The sequence below is a fragment of the Drosophila arizonae genome, chromosome 4 (assembly GCF_054131065.1).
Source record: "Drosophila arizonae isolate 15081-1271.41 chromosome 4, UAZ_ARI_1.0, whole genome shotgun sequence".
Lineage (NCBI taxonomy): Eukaryota > Metazoa > Arthropoda > Insecta > Diptera > Drosophilidae > Drosophila > Drosophila arizonae.
The window spans coordinates 9,863,563-9,880,397 of NC_142924.1; the positions used below are offsets into that span (position 1 = coordinate 9,863,563).

The following is a 16,835-nucleotide window of genomic DNA, read 5'->3' on the forward strand; positions in this document are numbered from 1 at the left end:
AGCAGCAGCAGCAGATCTAAGGCTGTCTAATGTGCCATGTCCAGCTGGCTGGCTGCCTGAGACGAACTCCAGCGTTGCATTTGGCCGCTTTGATTAACTTGGCTTCATTTATTTATTTATCATTTATTTATTTATATAAGCACATAATCTATTTAATTTCTTTGGGCACGTTGGCCAAGTCCTTTGCGGTAGGTTAGTTAGCCCACAGTGTTTTTATTTCACTCTCGCTCTCGCATACGCTCCCATACTCGTTCTCGCTCGCTCCTTCTCTCTCGCTCTGTTAGGCGCCTTCTCTTTCTGCCTGCCTCTAGCTGTTCGGGTGCGCTCCATCTCACTCGCACCCGTTCGCTAGCGAACAGATGTTTTGCTGGAACAGTTCGTTCGGCAAACGCGCGCGTTCGTGTTCGTGTTGTCTGTTTCGTTTCCATTCCGTTCCGCAGCCGCTTGCCACAGCCAGCGACTGCATCCTGTCGCCTCAGTTGTGTGGCAGTAGCCGCTTTGTAAACATTTTCCCGTTGTTTGCACCACGTGTCGTTTCTCCCGTCGCCCGTTGTCGTCGTTGCCTCTACGTCGTTCGTCGCCGTCTTTCGTCGTCTTTATCGTTCGCGTTACGTTACGTTAAACCAAAGAAAATAAATAATACGAAAATAAAGAATACAAATAAATAAAGTAGAAAATAGCGTTGCATACTCTTGCGGCTGTTGTTTGTGTTGCCCCGTTTCCGGATAGCCTCTCCAATCAGAATCTAATCAATCTATATTTATAACACATCTGTCTTGAAATTAAATTTTTGATTTTTTCGGTGCGTGTCTATGATTTAAGTGTATCGAAAGTATATAAATCCAGCAGCTAAACAAAAAATGTAAAGCATAAAAAATTTTAAAAATATGAAAAAATAAATTAAGCATTATATTTATTAATTTTCGCCTTTGCTTAATTTAATTTGTCTATAAAAATTGTTGACCTTTCCTTAAATTGTCTTCAGCAATTGCTTGGCTATAGCATTTCCATATCTGCAATTTTGATGGCATCGGTCAAAGAAATTTGTGGTTACCAAAACTTCTGTCCCATTTGTGGTCAATGCGGTTAGCCAGGCCCATTGCCTGGGCTCAGTGTGCGGCTTGAAGCTTCTCAATTTGATGTGTGGACAATACAAGTGGACATATAGATGAAACGTTTATTGGCATTTGATGGGCGAATGGCCTGTGTTTTGAGCTTTATGACAAGCGACTATTAAGCAATTTAAGAGAGCTTAGAAATTTGTAGAAAATGGCTTGCTATTGGCTTGATAGTTGCCCAGAGTGGAAGTGCATACAAAAATTATCTGATTTAAAGTTATATACTCGTAAATCTTAATGAATATGAATTTCTGCTTGTTGAAAGTTTTATTTATATATAACATATATTTAAATTAACTTTAAGCAACAGCTGTTGTTTTTCTCTATTTTGTGCCTGCAATCTGCCAAGTTGCGAGCCATTTGTCAATGCAGCCACTTGTTAGATACACATTACACATACGCACTGTGCGCACATTATTTTCAACAAGTCATGTTTATCGATTCGTGTTGCTGCTGCTGCAGCTAAAAGCCAAAAGCCAAAAGTGTTAAGCATATAAATTTTATAAAGAATAGTGTGCAGGAAAAACCTGATTATATTTGAAGCTTTGCCTAGAAAAGTGTTGACATTTTTTTTTTTTTAAGTTGCTCAGCTACAGTTGGCAAAAAATGTGTATGTGTGTGTGTGCTGCTGTTTCTTTTAGCTGGCTATGACTGTTATTTCTTCTACTTCTACAGCGTGTGTGTGTGTGTGTGTGAGCCCAGCTGTGCAATTGTTGACACCCACTGCTGAGAGCCGCAGCAGCCGGCGCGCTCCATTTGCCTTGCTGCTGCTGCTGGCGGCTGGCGGCTGTTTTCCACTGTTAGTCGCCTCTGGGCATCTCTTGAGTTCATTAACCCTTGTGGTTATGTCTGTAGTAGCAGTATATATATATATATATATTTATATATATATAATAATTTTATGCGACACTGAGCAAGCGAAAGCCCACTACAAATTTAAAGAGTCGCCAACTTTCTAAAGTTTTTGAACTTGCTCCTCAGTTCGTTCAATAGTTGGCTCATAATATAAATAATAATAATAATATTAATAAGAGTAATAGAAAAAGTCAAGCAGCAAAAGTTGAGCCAAAACTCGACCACTTCATTGTGGAAGTTTTTTGTTTTGACTCGCTTTATTGATTTTCTTCAACTTTTTTGCTACAATTTTTTGGCTGCGCTTTAAGTTTGACTTGGCTGGCGTTAATTTCTCCTTTTTGTGCTTTTAATTTCTTCTATTGAACATTTTCGCCCAGAGAGAGTGAGAGAGAGAGAGAGAGAGAGTCAGTTGAGAAGGAAACTTTGCTAAATTGCACTCATAGTTTGGCAGTTTTTGTATTTTGTTGCATTCGCCGCTCGTACACAAAAATGTAAATTACAAACTTTGCAATTAATTGGCAAGTTTGATGAAGAGGTGAACGTGCCTTGGGTTCCTGATAAATATTTACCATAATAAGGAGTTTTCATTTTAGCATTTTCTTTTTGCCAATTAGCCATAAGAAACTTGCGGTTTGTGCTTGATAAGTGAAATTTTTTACCAAAGTTTTTAATTGTAATTCGAGCTTTACTTAGGGCTCAAAAGCTTGTTTTGATTTTTAATCTAAGAAAGAGTGGAAAGTGGCAGAAAGAGAGAGGGAGAGGGGCACACACAGATTCACCAAATGACAACAACAACAAACTGCTTTGAGTGGAACTCAAATTCAGCGAGAGGAACTCGAGCTGCTCCTGGCATTGCCTGTTCGCGTTTTTGTTTTGCATGCATCTGTTTGATTGTTGCTATTGTGGTTTGTCGGTATTAATACCCTGTAAATATGTAAGAAAGCTATATGTGTATATCCTTCACTAAGATATCAGCTTCCTCTCTGCTGATTTTGCTCTCTATTACTTTCAATTTCATTTTCTCTATTTTCCCATATTCACAGTATTTGCCTTAAACTCCTTTGAGAACTTCTCTAATCTAAGAAAATGGCAGAGCAAGTAGTTTATTTCATATAAAAAATGATGAGTGATGCAGGGAATCGTCTAGCTTGGTATTCCTTATTAAAGTGCATTTGTTATTTATCTCGCTTGCGCTTTTCGCTTTCTTTTTTCTGCAGTCACAACGAGGGCAAGCCATACACACGCCCCGCATGCCCGCTCACATATACATATGTAAATAATCTCTCACATGTACTGCTTACACACAAGAAACAGGACAACGTGTGACAAGTGCAGGCGTCCCACAGCCAAAAAAAAAAAAACAAGAAAGAAAATGGAAAGACTTTAAATAGATGCACACATAAATTGCGCTCTATATATTTATGCGCCGGCATATATGCAAATGCGTTCTTCGTGCCACACATAAAAACAGAAGCAAAACAACGAAAAGTAAAAATTGCCACTGGGGCAGGCTCTGGGCAAAGGGATGGGGGAGTAGGGAATGTGGGCTGGAGTACCGCATCTTTGTAATTTGCTTATTATCGTGGCTGTCTCGCGCGCCATCAGGAAGCATTGTTGTCGCTGCCATTAAAAGGGAAATTTGAAAGTAAATACAATTTTGTTGCATTTTATGATTGGAAAACAGCGTTTCGCTTGACAATTTGTTGCCTGCCATTAGACAGATTAAATCTGAGATCAAGCTAAACAAAGAGTGGAGCGTCGAGTGATTGCATTTCAGTTGATTTTCAGCGCTCTGAATTAGCACAATATTGATTTCAGCAAACCCAATCAAGAACTCTGCGTAAATAATGTCAAACGCAGAGTCTAACCAGCAAAAGTATTTGTCATGCCCAGCAGCTGTTGTGCCTGCCTGCCCGATAAATTCTATACCACACACACACATACATACACATATATATATATAGGCGAGTACACCCACTTCGTGGCCCATTGCACGGCTCAGTGCGCTTTGCTATTTGCACGCCTACAGATGAAGCAACTTTTGAACTAAATCCACCCTCAAGCTCAATATACCTGACTGAGACTTCACACACACACACACACACACGTATGCACACACACAATATCAAAATAGGCAATTGGTATGGGCAATGTCTGTTTTATAATTTTCACAGACGCCACACACTTCATAAAAAGGCAGCGCATGTGGCCATTATTTATGTATATTTTCACCTACATTTATTTTATTTATATATACGAAGCAAAACACACACACACACACACACACATACAGAAGGCTGCTGTGAGAGTAGTGATGAGGCAATGCCTTAGAGAGCATCAGTTTGTTCCTATATACAGTAGTAGACAACAAAATAAGTATGTGTGTGGTGTGTGTGTGTGTGTGTGTGTATTGGTAGTTAGCAATGAGGGCGGCATTAAGCGGCCTTCTTGAGTCTATGTGTGTGAGTGTGCTGTATCTCTAGGCGTTTGCTCGGCACCTTGTGCGACTTAATAAAGCGAGAAAAAAGAAGGAGAAAATAAAAGACGACATGTTGACGCTGCAGCACCAGCAAATAAATATAAGAAACAATGTATTTGCAGATCGTGCACGACTCACAGATACTCTGGCTTAATTTACCCAAGAGAGAAGAAGTGAGAATAGGCAATTCAATTCATATTTAAGGAAGCCAAAATACGAAGGAAAAGTCTAAAAGGTGTATCAGCATATGGAAATAGAAAGTCGAGATTGTTTATCTATAGATCGTCGCGCATACCCACATGTACACAATATATACAGATTCTAAGAAATACAATGAAATTTATGTACTCCTTAGAAAGGAAATAATGAAATAAGAAAGCGCGTGCCACATAACTGATTGAAATTTTACATGTGCACGACGCGTCGTATGAGTAATTTATTGGCTTACATAGAGTAATGTAGGGTATCTTTAGGCGAGACTGTTCTCAAAGCTTTCATCACTCTCTACAGAATCAAAGAGAGACAAAGAGCTAACTTGAGCAGTGTAAAGTGTTCGCGTTTTGCCCCTGAACCACGTGGCGTATGAGTAATATGTGGTCATATAGAGCTAGAGTGTGCGCTAAATGAATGTATATTAAATTAAGTGTGTTTATATTATGGTTATTGCATTTGCATATATTACATATGAAATTGAATGAGGAAAAGTGAGCAACAAAAAATATATAAAATAATAATAAGAAAAAAACACTTTAAATTTAATTAATAAATTTATAAATATAGAGATAAATATAATGTATAAACAATATGATATACAGTTATTCTTATGATTTTTTTTTTAAATCTATTGAATTGTAAATAGCTGTTTATTTATTTTTCATTCTGGGTATGCCTTTTCCAGCTTTTCGGTAACCCTTTTCGTGACGCAAATCCCCTTGAGGTCTTGCCAAAATAATGTATATAATATGTTTAGCTAAAGCTGATTTAAAGCATTCCTATCTTAATACATCGACAGTTTTTTACTTCATTTTGGTTTTTGTTTTCGTTTTGTTTTTGTTTTTGTCTCTGCTGTTTCTGGGTAAGCGCATTTATGTTGCGCCTTTGCTCCAGTCAGGTCTCATCATCATCATCATCAGCAGGATCTGAAAACTTGTGCTGCTGTCTGTCTGTCTTTTCTTTCTATCTCTCTCTCTCTCTCTTTTGCTCTCTCTCTTTCTCTCTGGTTGCCCTTTTCGTCTTTCTCTCCATCTTCTTTTCGTATTTTTTGTATTTGTTTCGTATTTTCGCCCACAATTCACACAGCTGACTTTTTGTTTTGTCGCCTCTGCACACACTTGCCAGACACTTGTATATACGAGTGTCTATATATATTTATATATATAAATGTGTATATATGTATATGTTTATCACATATATAACAGCCAAAAGTGTATATATGTATATGTTTATCACATATATAACAGCCAAAAGTCTGCGCTCTTTGGCTTTTTGCGCTTGAGTGTTGTGTTTTTGCTTTCGTCAGCTATGCCAGCTATTGACAGGCTGCTCCTCTCACAGCTCACAGCTCACAGCTCACCTCTCGCAGCTCCTTCGGTCCCATGGCTGCATTTCGCTTTCAGCATAAAGTGTCTAGAGGGCAAAGCACACACAAATTTAAAAATGCTGTTACTGCGTGTTTAAAGCTCATAATTATCACGCGTTGCACATGGCGTATACGTGTCGGGCTCTGTTATTAATGAAAATTTATGCCTTTGCCGCTGATAATTGCACATTTGCTGTTGCTGCTTTTTAGTACTATGAAAATTTATTGTTTTTATGCATGTTTATTATTGTTAAATATATTTTATATTTTTTAATGCTCCAAAACGATTCGAAACTTAAATTGAACAACAAATATTCTCTGCTTACAGCGCTTTAACGACTTTATCAAATTAATACAGTCAACAACAAAACAAATACCATTGCATTATCAATAATTTATTAACAACAACAACAACAACAAGAACATTTGCAAAAAACGCTCAGACGTCGTAAGCTTTTGAAAATTTTATTTAGCAAAAAAGTTAAAAAAAAATTTATATACATATATAAAAAACAAAAAAATCAGGAATTAATGTAGTGCCTAATGCCTAATGTGTAATATTAACATATAAATCGATAAAGAAATATCTTGAATATAATAACGAAATAACGGTATACACACACATACATATATAAAGCATATATTTATTGATAAATTAATAACGCAAATAAGTAGAGCTAACAAAGTCAAATCAAATAGCTTTATTTAAACAGCAAATATTTAAAATCAATTTTGACTGCAAATTGAAGCGCGAGTGAGGAAAACATTTGCTAAAAATCGAAATTGTAAACAAAAAATATAGTAAACAATAAAACTGCTACATATATATTTGGGTAAGTAATGTATTAAAATTTACATATAAATAAAAAATTAGTATGGGGCTTTATGGGGTAGATGAAGTAATAAATATAGTTAGGTATTATACTATACTACGACTACTATAACAAACTCATGTATTGGTAATGAATCTAAGTTTAAGTCCCATATGACCCTTTCACGTAGCTTATTAACTTTATCATTCGAAGCGCTTTTCATTTAATTCGTTAGTCAATCCATTTCCTAATTACTCACTTATAATTGCTGCCCATCTCTGGAGTTAAGTTGCTTCGCATCAACGCAACTTATTTGCCATTTCAAATGGATTACATACACACATACATATACTACGCGTATTTAGAGTAGAGAAAGAAACTTTTGTGCGGCTGCTTCTTTAACTCATATAGCTGGCGGCAACAAATTTTAGCCTCATTCCCTTGTGCAGCTGCACCTGCAGCTCCGCCATTTCCGTTCGTTTCCGCTTCGCTCACAAACAAAACGTTCCCGCAAATGTCACATGCAAATTCAGTTTTCCCTTGTAACGGAAATGCAAGCGAAAAAGTAGCAGCAGTAGCAGCAGCAGCGGCAAAGATTTTTATACATAACTTTTTATGTTGCTCATTGTTGAGACTTTGAGGCGGAAAAGAATAAAATACGCCCCATAGGCAATGAGTCTGTGTACAAGTGTATTTGTGTGTGTGTGTGTATGTGTGTGTGTATGTGTGTGTGTTTACATTTGCGCCATTTTATTTCATTTTCATTTGCAATTTTCTTTTGCGTGTGCACATTTCCTGTGCGACATAGTCGTGACTTTTGCACTGACTGAGCTGAGCTGACGGACGGACAGACTGACGGACTGACTGAGTGGACTGACAGACTGGCTGGCTGGCTTGACTGCTCTGACTGCTCTGACTCGTTGCTTCTTTTTACATTTCTAATTACACGCTCATTTTCAACTTGAAACGGAAGCCGCTGTGCCACCGAGTAGCTGCCGTAATGATGCTGCAGGAGCCAAATACAACTAGCTACTACGCAGCAGCTACCTCCACCCACCTCAGAGACTCATCTACTACATCATCCTTCTCTCTCTCTCTCGCTTTCTGTCTTGTAAACATGGTCGCTTATGCCGTTTAGTTTTATGCGCCCGACTGACTTTATGACTTAAGCTTAATGCGTGTCACTCTCGATTCCCCCAACGCATCGCTGATAAGCGCAAATTTCTTGGCAAATTATTTCACATGCTAGTTTCCTGCTTCTTTTGCTTTTGCTTCTTCTTTTTTATGATTGTGCTGTAATTAGTGTTGCCTTCTGGCTCGGACAGTGTATTTTATGGGACTGGACCAGCAGCAGCAGCAGCAGCATCAGGCAGCATGGGCAACACTATGGCCAGCATGGGAATGTTTTTGGCTATTAACCGTTAGCGGCTCATGCTATTATTTTTATTGTTGCGCATGTTCCTAACTGCAAGCACACGGTGTATTAGGTAAATACTTAGTTGTGGATGTTGTGTAGAAAGCGCCAACAATGGAAGTTTAATTTAAATGAGGTATCACAAAAGAAGAAACAAAGAAAATTATCTCAAACTCAAAAATCGATTAGATTTTGCTGAAGCTATGCACGCTTAAAGCAAGGCAATTACAATTATTCATTAATTATTGAAGTCAAGCATTATCTCACCTTTGTCCCACCTTATATGTGCCCATCCAAAACTCTAATTTTAGCATTTCGAGGTCGACAGCCTTTACTAATTACAGCCTTAGACTGCATTTTGATAAAGCTGCAGGGCTTTTGGGCAATCGGCTTGACCTGTGACTTTGGTGACTGTTGCAATATTTGTTGTGTTATTTGCTCTAGTTGCTGCTGATGTTGTTGTTGTTGTTGTTGCATTTTCCTGGAGCCAAAGTAATTAAATCAATGTGCACGGCTGTTGTGCAAACGGTTTGGGTCTGGAGGCGCGTTTTAATTTCCATATTACGTGCGGCGATAGAATTTATCATCGGGGCACAAGCGCAACACACACACACACACACACGTAGACATTTGGCCATGCAAAGCTAAACTAAATAAATTGCATAATCCACAAAACAAATTGGAAAATGCAAACCGAACCCAAACAATGAGCACACAATGTGCACAAGAAACGGCCAGACCCAGAGCCAAAGCCCACAAAACCCGAACCCAATGCAAACAACAGTGCCTGGTCATTAATATGGCCTACCAATGGATTTGCTGTTGATGTTGTTGCTGTTGTTTTGTATTACAGTTGTCCACAAATATTTATGCCAAATAACTCAACTTTTGCTAATTGCATATTTGGTGTTCATTAGGGTCAAATGGCAGCGAGTAGAAGGAGCAGGGATATAGACTCGATTTGGCTCAATTCGACTAACGTTTGGCCCTTGTTTAAGTCCTGTAAATTCGTATACATATGCGAACGCATTGCAAATGTAATGAAAAGTAAATATATAAGGGAAATGAAATTTTTTTTTGCTTGCACAAATGAACATGTATTTTCAATTTTTCTTCATTTGTCTGGTAAATGAAACCGAAATCTGCTCCCACAAACAAAGAGATGAAAAAAAAAAAAAAATACTTAAAAATTATATATATTGAATTTCGAATGCTCTTTTTTAGAGAACAAAATATTTTGTTGAACTGAAAATTTATAAAAAATTTAATTTGATTAATTCAATTTTTTTTAAATATTTTAATATCATCATAATAGAAAGAATATAAAAGAAAATTCTTAAATTTAATTTAGCTGTTAGGCTTCCTGAGATGTGAAAAATTAAGAGACATATATATTTTTTATTTTTCACATATTTTCCTTAAACAATTTAATGAATATTACGCAATTAATTAAATTTTTAAAATTAATACAAAATTGCTTAATTTGAAAATTTAAGAAAAATACTAATAACATAACAAAATATTTTTGGGAATATAAAAAATAGAATATAATAATAAAAATTAATTAAATAATATATATTAAATAAAAAATGTTGATTCAAGCAAATTTTTTCGAAAATTTATGAAAATTAAACAAATTAAAATTCAATAAAAAATATAGATTCAACTTGGTAAGAAAATCTATGATTTAAGAGCTGAGTTATTTAAATATAAAATAAAATTGTAAAACATTTATAATGCGACGTAATATTACCTAAAATATTGTATCCAAGCATCTGCTGTATGCAGCAAGCCTTGCATAACAATTAACTTACCTTTGATCAAAAGGTAAAATGTGCTCAGATGAAAACCAAATATATATACATATATATATATAAAAGAAGAGCAAAAAAATGAAAAATAAGTTGGAGCCCATACAACAATCACTCTTAAATACTTGCCACTGACGTTGCGCGCATATTGAAAATTCGTTACAATGATATCCTCGGGCGGCTTAAACAAAAAAACAAAAAAATAAAAAGAGAAAACAATAACAAATTACTTTTTTAATGCCAGTCCTGTACACACGCAGTATGCGGTATGTGTTCTTTGTGTGTGTGTGTGTGTGTGGGTGTTCGACAAAAGATTTTGCTTGTTTCGGTCTGGGAAAACATTTTTCCATATTAAACCATCAGCCCTGCGGATGAAGCTACCTGCTGAAAATCGATTAAGCTTTTGGGTATAACTGATTGTTTGTTGGCTGTGCGACTCATCGGGGCTGCCGGCCGACTGTCGACTCGGCTGTTGATTGAAAAGTTGGCGTAACGGTAGTATGCGGCCAGCTAAAGCCGACGTTGCTGCTGCTGCCTCTTCTGTTGATGCTTTAACGTGCAGACAATAACCAACATGTTTATGTTTATACGCTGGGGAATTTGCCAGAAAACCCCCATCGCCCGCACTCACAAACTAACCCAAACTTGAACTCCATTTCGTTGGCCCCGTTTCCCTTTGTATTCTTTGGCAATTGTATGCGAATGCTTTCTGCCAGCATTTTTGCTCTCGCCATTTGCCTCTTAAGCATTCCTCACTCGCAATCGCGCATTCGCATTCGTATCTCTGTTTAGCTGTTTCAAGGACACGCTGCTTTGATGAGCTAACCACACTCAAACCCACTCACAGCCACCACTATACTGGGAAGTGGGCTTCAGCAGTTAGTTATCCAATATTTTGCGCGTGTATAAAATTACTAAAAGGGTTTCGGTATCTTTGCAACATTTGAATACATATATACATATATATATGTATATATATATTGCTCTATGATGCTGGTTGACTGCCTGCGAGGCTGCTTGGCTTGGTTTATGTGAGCAGCTGTAAAAACATGATGGGCAGAAGTTAATGTGCATATCGTTAAATTCATAAAGCCTTTATATGTTGGTACGTACACACATAGATGCTAGCTGAAAATGTTAATGACTCGAAGAAAAATATATACTGGTTGGCATCTTTGTGGATATATCATAAAGCAAAGAAGCCTTGAATTTCATTTTTTATAGCGAGCTCAACGCCAGTCAGATCTTTCGGCTTAAATGCTGAGGTAACGAAAAAAAGCTTTGCATTTTTAATTTCGAGACTTGCTTATGATGGATGATGGCTGTTGATCCTGTAAGTCCTATAAATTGAAATTGTGAAATATAGTAAGGTGTCTTAGTAGCCTACTACAAGTAAATACATCTATGAGATCTGCTATTATCCAACCGACTTGAACCCACTGTCTATTGATATTTACCTATAGCATCACAAAGCATTAGGCAGCCCCACCTCTGGCTAGCCACATTAACAGGCAACGCTTGTTGGCTCTATTATAATCATACTGTTGTGAGCTGGGCATTGAGTGCACTCGAATCGCCTAAGAGTATATACGCATTATGCCACAATAAGCTGGTTACGGTAAACTGACACAACTAGCGGCATGCGGCAGGCTGCAGCTGTAGCTGAAGCTGAATCTGAAGCTGAAGCAGTGCAGCTGTGGCCGCAAGCCAATTTATGAGCGTACCCATGCAGTGCACGAAACGCGTGCTCCCATTTAGGTTGCAAGCACACACACACACACACATAGAAAATTTCACAACCCAAGCCATTTTTTGTTGCTGTTTCAATCTGTCTTTAAGCTGCATATGGTTATCGCGCATCGTTTATTGAATACAAAATGCATTTATATTATTTTGCAGATTTTCTTTTCATTTTTTAAAGAATTTGTGCGAGATTTATGAGGGAATTTGATTGGCGTGGGTATAAAGTAAAATATATTGGCTCACGTCATGGCGTAACAAGTTTTGCCACCATGTCGTATGCTTGATAAACAAAAAAGGCAGACACGTTGCGCATACGCCATGTACGCCATGCTCGGAGTAAGGGCTCCGAGATGTTGGTTTATATCCCTGACACTAGCGCCGCAACTAACATCACATTCGTGTTTATCGCTTAAATTGCCCAAGCATCTTACAGATACAAAAGCGTTACGTGTACGTGGCCGAGGCGAACGAAAATCAATAGAATGTGTTTAATAAGCTGAAACTGTGCTTAGATAACACGTCTATGAGCGACGTTTTTATTGTTGTAGACAAAGCGAGGGAACACAATGGCTACGGTGGCTGGGGGCGCGTTAGTGGCGAGTGTGGGGCAAGTGTCACTTGTATCTCGTTGCTGTTAGGCGACACGTGCTTTGCATTTTAATATAATCTACTCGGCTGCCGTTTAATCAGCTTTACAGTTTATACCTTTTATAGGTAGTCGCATCTAATTTGAGTATCGCTTTAGTCGTTGCCCCTGATAATATTAAGCTAATGCCTTAACTCTGCCCGACGGCACTCAAATCTATATAGTTAGATGTACCTCCTATATAGTTGTGGGTCTACATGCCCTTTACTCTGATTATAGTTTGGATTTTTTTTCGTTTTTTTTTTTGACAAGCTTTCATTGACTCAAGCAAATTTTTGTTTGGCCTTTTCTTCGTGTCTTTTGTCGTCGTTGGTCACTAACCCAGACAACATGGCCCTGGGGCGGCAACTGACCAGCGGACCTTGGCTTGGCCTCTATTAGTAGCCTGTCATTCCTGTCTTTATAGTTGTTGTCTTTTTGTCTCTTTTTTCTTCTTCTTTTTTTATTATAATATGTATGGAGCATGCTTGCTCTGGCTCCTGCTTAGCTTTTTCATTGCTTTTTCAGATATTTTTTTTTTTTAGTGGCTCCATTCTAAGTTAGTTTTTGTACTTTTGGGCGATGTGTGTGAGTGTCTGTGTGTGAGTGACAGGCGTTGACCTTCCATTGTTATTTGACATTTGGTGGGCACTTCAGAAGTGTGGTCAGCACTTTGCTTGGCTCCGCAGCAAATTGAAGCTATTAAAGCATTGCAATTTATGAGCATAAAGCTATAAAATAGTTGGAAAAAATGTATATTAAGATATAAAATAATTATTGATTTTTTTAATAATTTATTTTTTACTTGAGCTGTGTTATTGTAGATGAAGACATACATTTTTAGAAAATAATAATGAATAGTTTCATCCTCTTGCTTTTAAGTGTGGCAACAGCGAATAATATTTCTTACTTAAAGACGCAAAGTAAGAGAGCTCTCATAGCTCTTGCCGTTGAGGCAATTTATGGACGGCTCAAATATTTTTCACTTAACACACTAGTAGCACACACATACATACACACACTCACACAGAAACTCACACTCACATGATGCACATGCCGCTTAGAGCGCTCTTTCATCATTCTTAAAAACGAAAATATTTATTTATAGAAAAATGTTAATGCCTGGGGGCGAATTTTATGCGAGCTGTGCCTGAATTTATGCGATTTCTTTATTTTTTCTATATATATGTTTTTTCATATAAGTAAATTTGTGTGTGTGCAGCAATTTGTATGTGTGCCTGTGTACGCTGTGCCAATATTTGTAGCCACAGCTCGGCGAGCATATCAAGATCATAATCTTTATGGCTATTGCCCGAACCGGCCCAAAACGAACCAGCGAACGGGCAAGAACAACTCGAGCGACAAACAAGCAATGAAATCAAATAAGCTGAGGGTAAAAGCAACACCAACAACAGCAACAGCAACAGCAACAACAGCAACAATAATGCCAATAGCAACAGTAATAACAACAACAGCAATAGGCAACAACAAATTGTGTGTGTCACATAAATTATTTGCTGCTGAATTGGCAATTATTTGTTGTAATTTATTGTGTGATAAATTCATGTATAAATGTGTGTGAAAGCATGCGTACGAGTGCATGTGTGTGTGTTTGTAACTGCTGGGCAATGTGTTTTTTATTTAATTTAAAAATAATTAATTTGCCAGCAAAACGAAGCTGCAGGATTTGCTGTTTGCTGCTGCAGCACTCAAACAAATTAAGCGCCCCAACGTTGTGTACTCTAGCAAAGTAAAGATAGAGACAGAGAGAGAGAGAGAGAGAGAGAGAGAGAGAGATGGAGTAAGACACACATGCACACATGAGGAAATGGTTGCATTATGTGCAGCTGCTGCTGCTTCTGCTGCTGCAACAACAGCTTGCATACAATATGTAATGACTTAAGTCAACGATGTCAATCATTGTTGTCATCTTCATTTAATCAATACTTATACACACAGTGTGTGTATGTTTATGTCTATGTGTATGTGTGTGTGTGTGCCAGACGGACATTCACTTTACTGCCGGCTGCTGTTGCTGCTGCTGCTGCTTCTGGAGTTGGCAGCAACATCAAATTAAACCAACTCAACTCGAATCAATGCATGCAGCTACCGTAGTCAAAGCCTGAGCTGTCATCAAGACAGCTGCCGTCCAACTGACTACACTTAGCCGGATGTCAACCATTGGCCAAACGCTTGGGCTTCTCTTTAATATTGGAGTGTTCACAATTTTGTAATAATTTAAGTGTTGAAATATGAAGGATATAAATAGGATGAAATGGGCTTGTGTTAGGTATTTGCTTGGAATTATATATTAAAGCTGAGTTAGGTATTACATAATTTAATTGCCTAATGAAGAAAAACTATAGCTTTTGGACTTAAGATTAGATGAGATTAATATCAGCATTTATCTCAATTCGCTATTCCAAGAAAACTTCTTTTGTGGGATTTTGTATTCACAAAAATATTAGTAGAAATAGCATTAACAATAATAAACAGGAAAATAAAAATAATTCTAATTTAAATATTATAAAAATAATAAATACTGCTTTTTTGGTCCACCCTAATGCTCAGTTAGCTGTCGCGCATCAAATAACAAAAGCCTTAATGGATTAAAAATGCATGCAGCTGCATCAGACACAAACACACACACAGAACTCATTAAGGACACATACCCACACACACACACTCACGCACACACAGCGAACAGTCAATAAGTTAACACCGAGAGTCGGTCTGATAAGTTGCCAACGAAGAAATGAATATGCAACACAGTGCAAAAGTCGCTGGCGCTTTGAACTGCAGCTCTGCTGCTTATTAAGGGCATTGTCTGCATGCACCCCTCAGCTCTCTCGCTCTACCTTCCTGTTCTCTCAGTGTGTGTGTGTGTGTGTGAGTGAGTGTGTTCTGTGTCAATTTTTCAATTGCTTGCATAATTAAAATATTGCGCATACGCAGCGTGGTGCTACATTTATTGAAGCTGCTTGCACTGCGCTGAGTGCAATGAAAGGCATAAATCTTGTTGGCATTGCAGACAAAGGCACTCAGAGGAAGAGGGAGATTGTATAAGAGAGCGAGAGAGAGAGAGAGAGAGAGAGAGAGAGACAATGCCGAGTCAGAAGCCGCTTTCGATTGCCTTCGCTATAATTTACGATCTGTAGGTTGTCTCTGGGTTCATCGTAATGCTCTTAATAGCATTTGCATTTGCGGCACCGAATATGAAATATGAGCGCAAATTGATGTCATTTTGGTGTTTGGCTTAGCACATGCACAGTTCAGCTTTGCTTTTCGCTATGTCCATGTGTATTAGTGTGGACGTGTGTGTGTGTGTTGTACCCAACATTAATTGGTTTGCTCGGTTGTCGTCAAAGCTTTGGCTTAAACTAATTTATCAGCGCATTTATTGCAAATTTATATATGCATATATTTTATAATCATTTGTTTTTGCTTTGCTCAATTTAATTTATGCATTTTACATTTGAGGTTTTGCTCGTTTTCCGCTATTTAAAATTAGTCGCTGTTCATTTTAGCTAAACATTTATTTATGCCAAATTATTCTATTTATATATTTTTTTTTTTTGCTGAGATTGCGCCCAATAGGCAGATATACATATATGTGTGCATTTATAATGTAGATGTATAATTTATTGCTTTTGGGAATTTGCGGCAGCGATTGATGCGGTTGCACTTAAATTTAGTTTAAGTGATTGCCTAAATAACTAACTAAAGTTGTTTATGCATTTCATTTAGCAGTTGTTTAGTACAGAAAATCAAAAAGATTTTTATTAAGTTTTACTACAATTTATGAATGAGAAAAGTGCTTTAAATTAAAGAAATTTCGTTATTGTTCCATAATGAAATCCTTAGCAGAAAATTCTGTTTAAATTGTTCTTAGTTTTCCGATCTCATTTAGTGGTACATTTGCTCGTTGGCAAATGAAAAGCGTTTAAGCAAACTGTGTATATTCGATTGCCAAACGTTCAACACCACAAACGGCCAGGCATTTCTGACCAAATTGAGTCTGACCAGCAGTCGACGCAATGCAGAGGCGGAGGCAGGGCTACAAAAAAAAAAAAAAAAAAAAGAAAACAGAAAACCAAGCAGCAGCTGCTGTTGTTGTTGTTGTTGGCATTGCCAATTTAAGCGCAAATGCAATTGGAATTTGCAATGAATATTTAAACATACGCACACATACAAACCATCACACACACAAACTCACGTGTGGAGCAAAAACTGAAATGAAGCAAAGTGTTGAGCAAAGTGCATGGGTAATGCATTGGCATGTCGGATGCTGTCCGTCACATACTAGTTGTTTTCACTGTACTATACGTGCGGTTTTGTACTCATTTCGTTTTGCGCTGTCAGTCAGCAAAATGAGCGTAAAAATTGTAAATAAATTACC

The 16,835-nt window shown here is 37.5% G+C and overlaps 1 protein-coding gene across 1 annotated transcript in view; it reads left to right on the forward strand.

Annotated features, from left to right (window-relative positions):
• The first annotated feature begins 462 nt into the window (after positions 1-462).
• LOC149269096 (uncharacterized) overlaps positions 463-16,835 on the forward strand; it is a 167,822-nt gene continuing 151,449 nt past the window's right edge. Inside the window, exons 1-2 of the mRNA XM_089467254.1 lie at positions 463-862; positions 6,360-6,864. The gene's annotated coding sequence lies outside the window, so the exon portion shown is untranslated. The remainder of the gene's footprint in view (positions 863-6,359; positions 6,865-16,835) is intronic.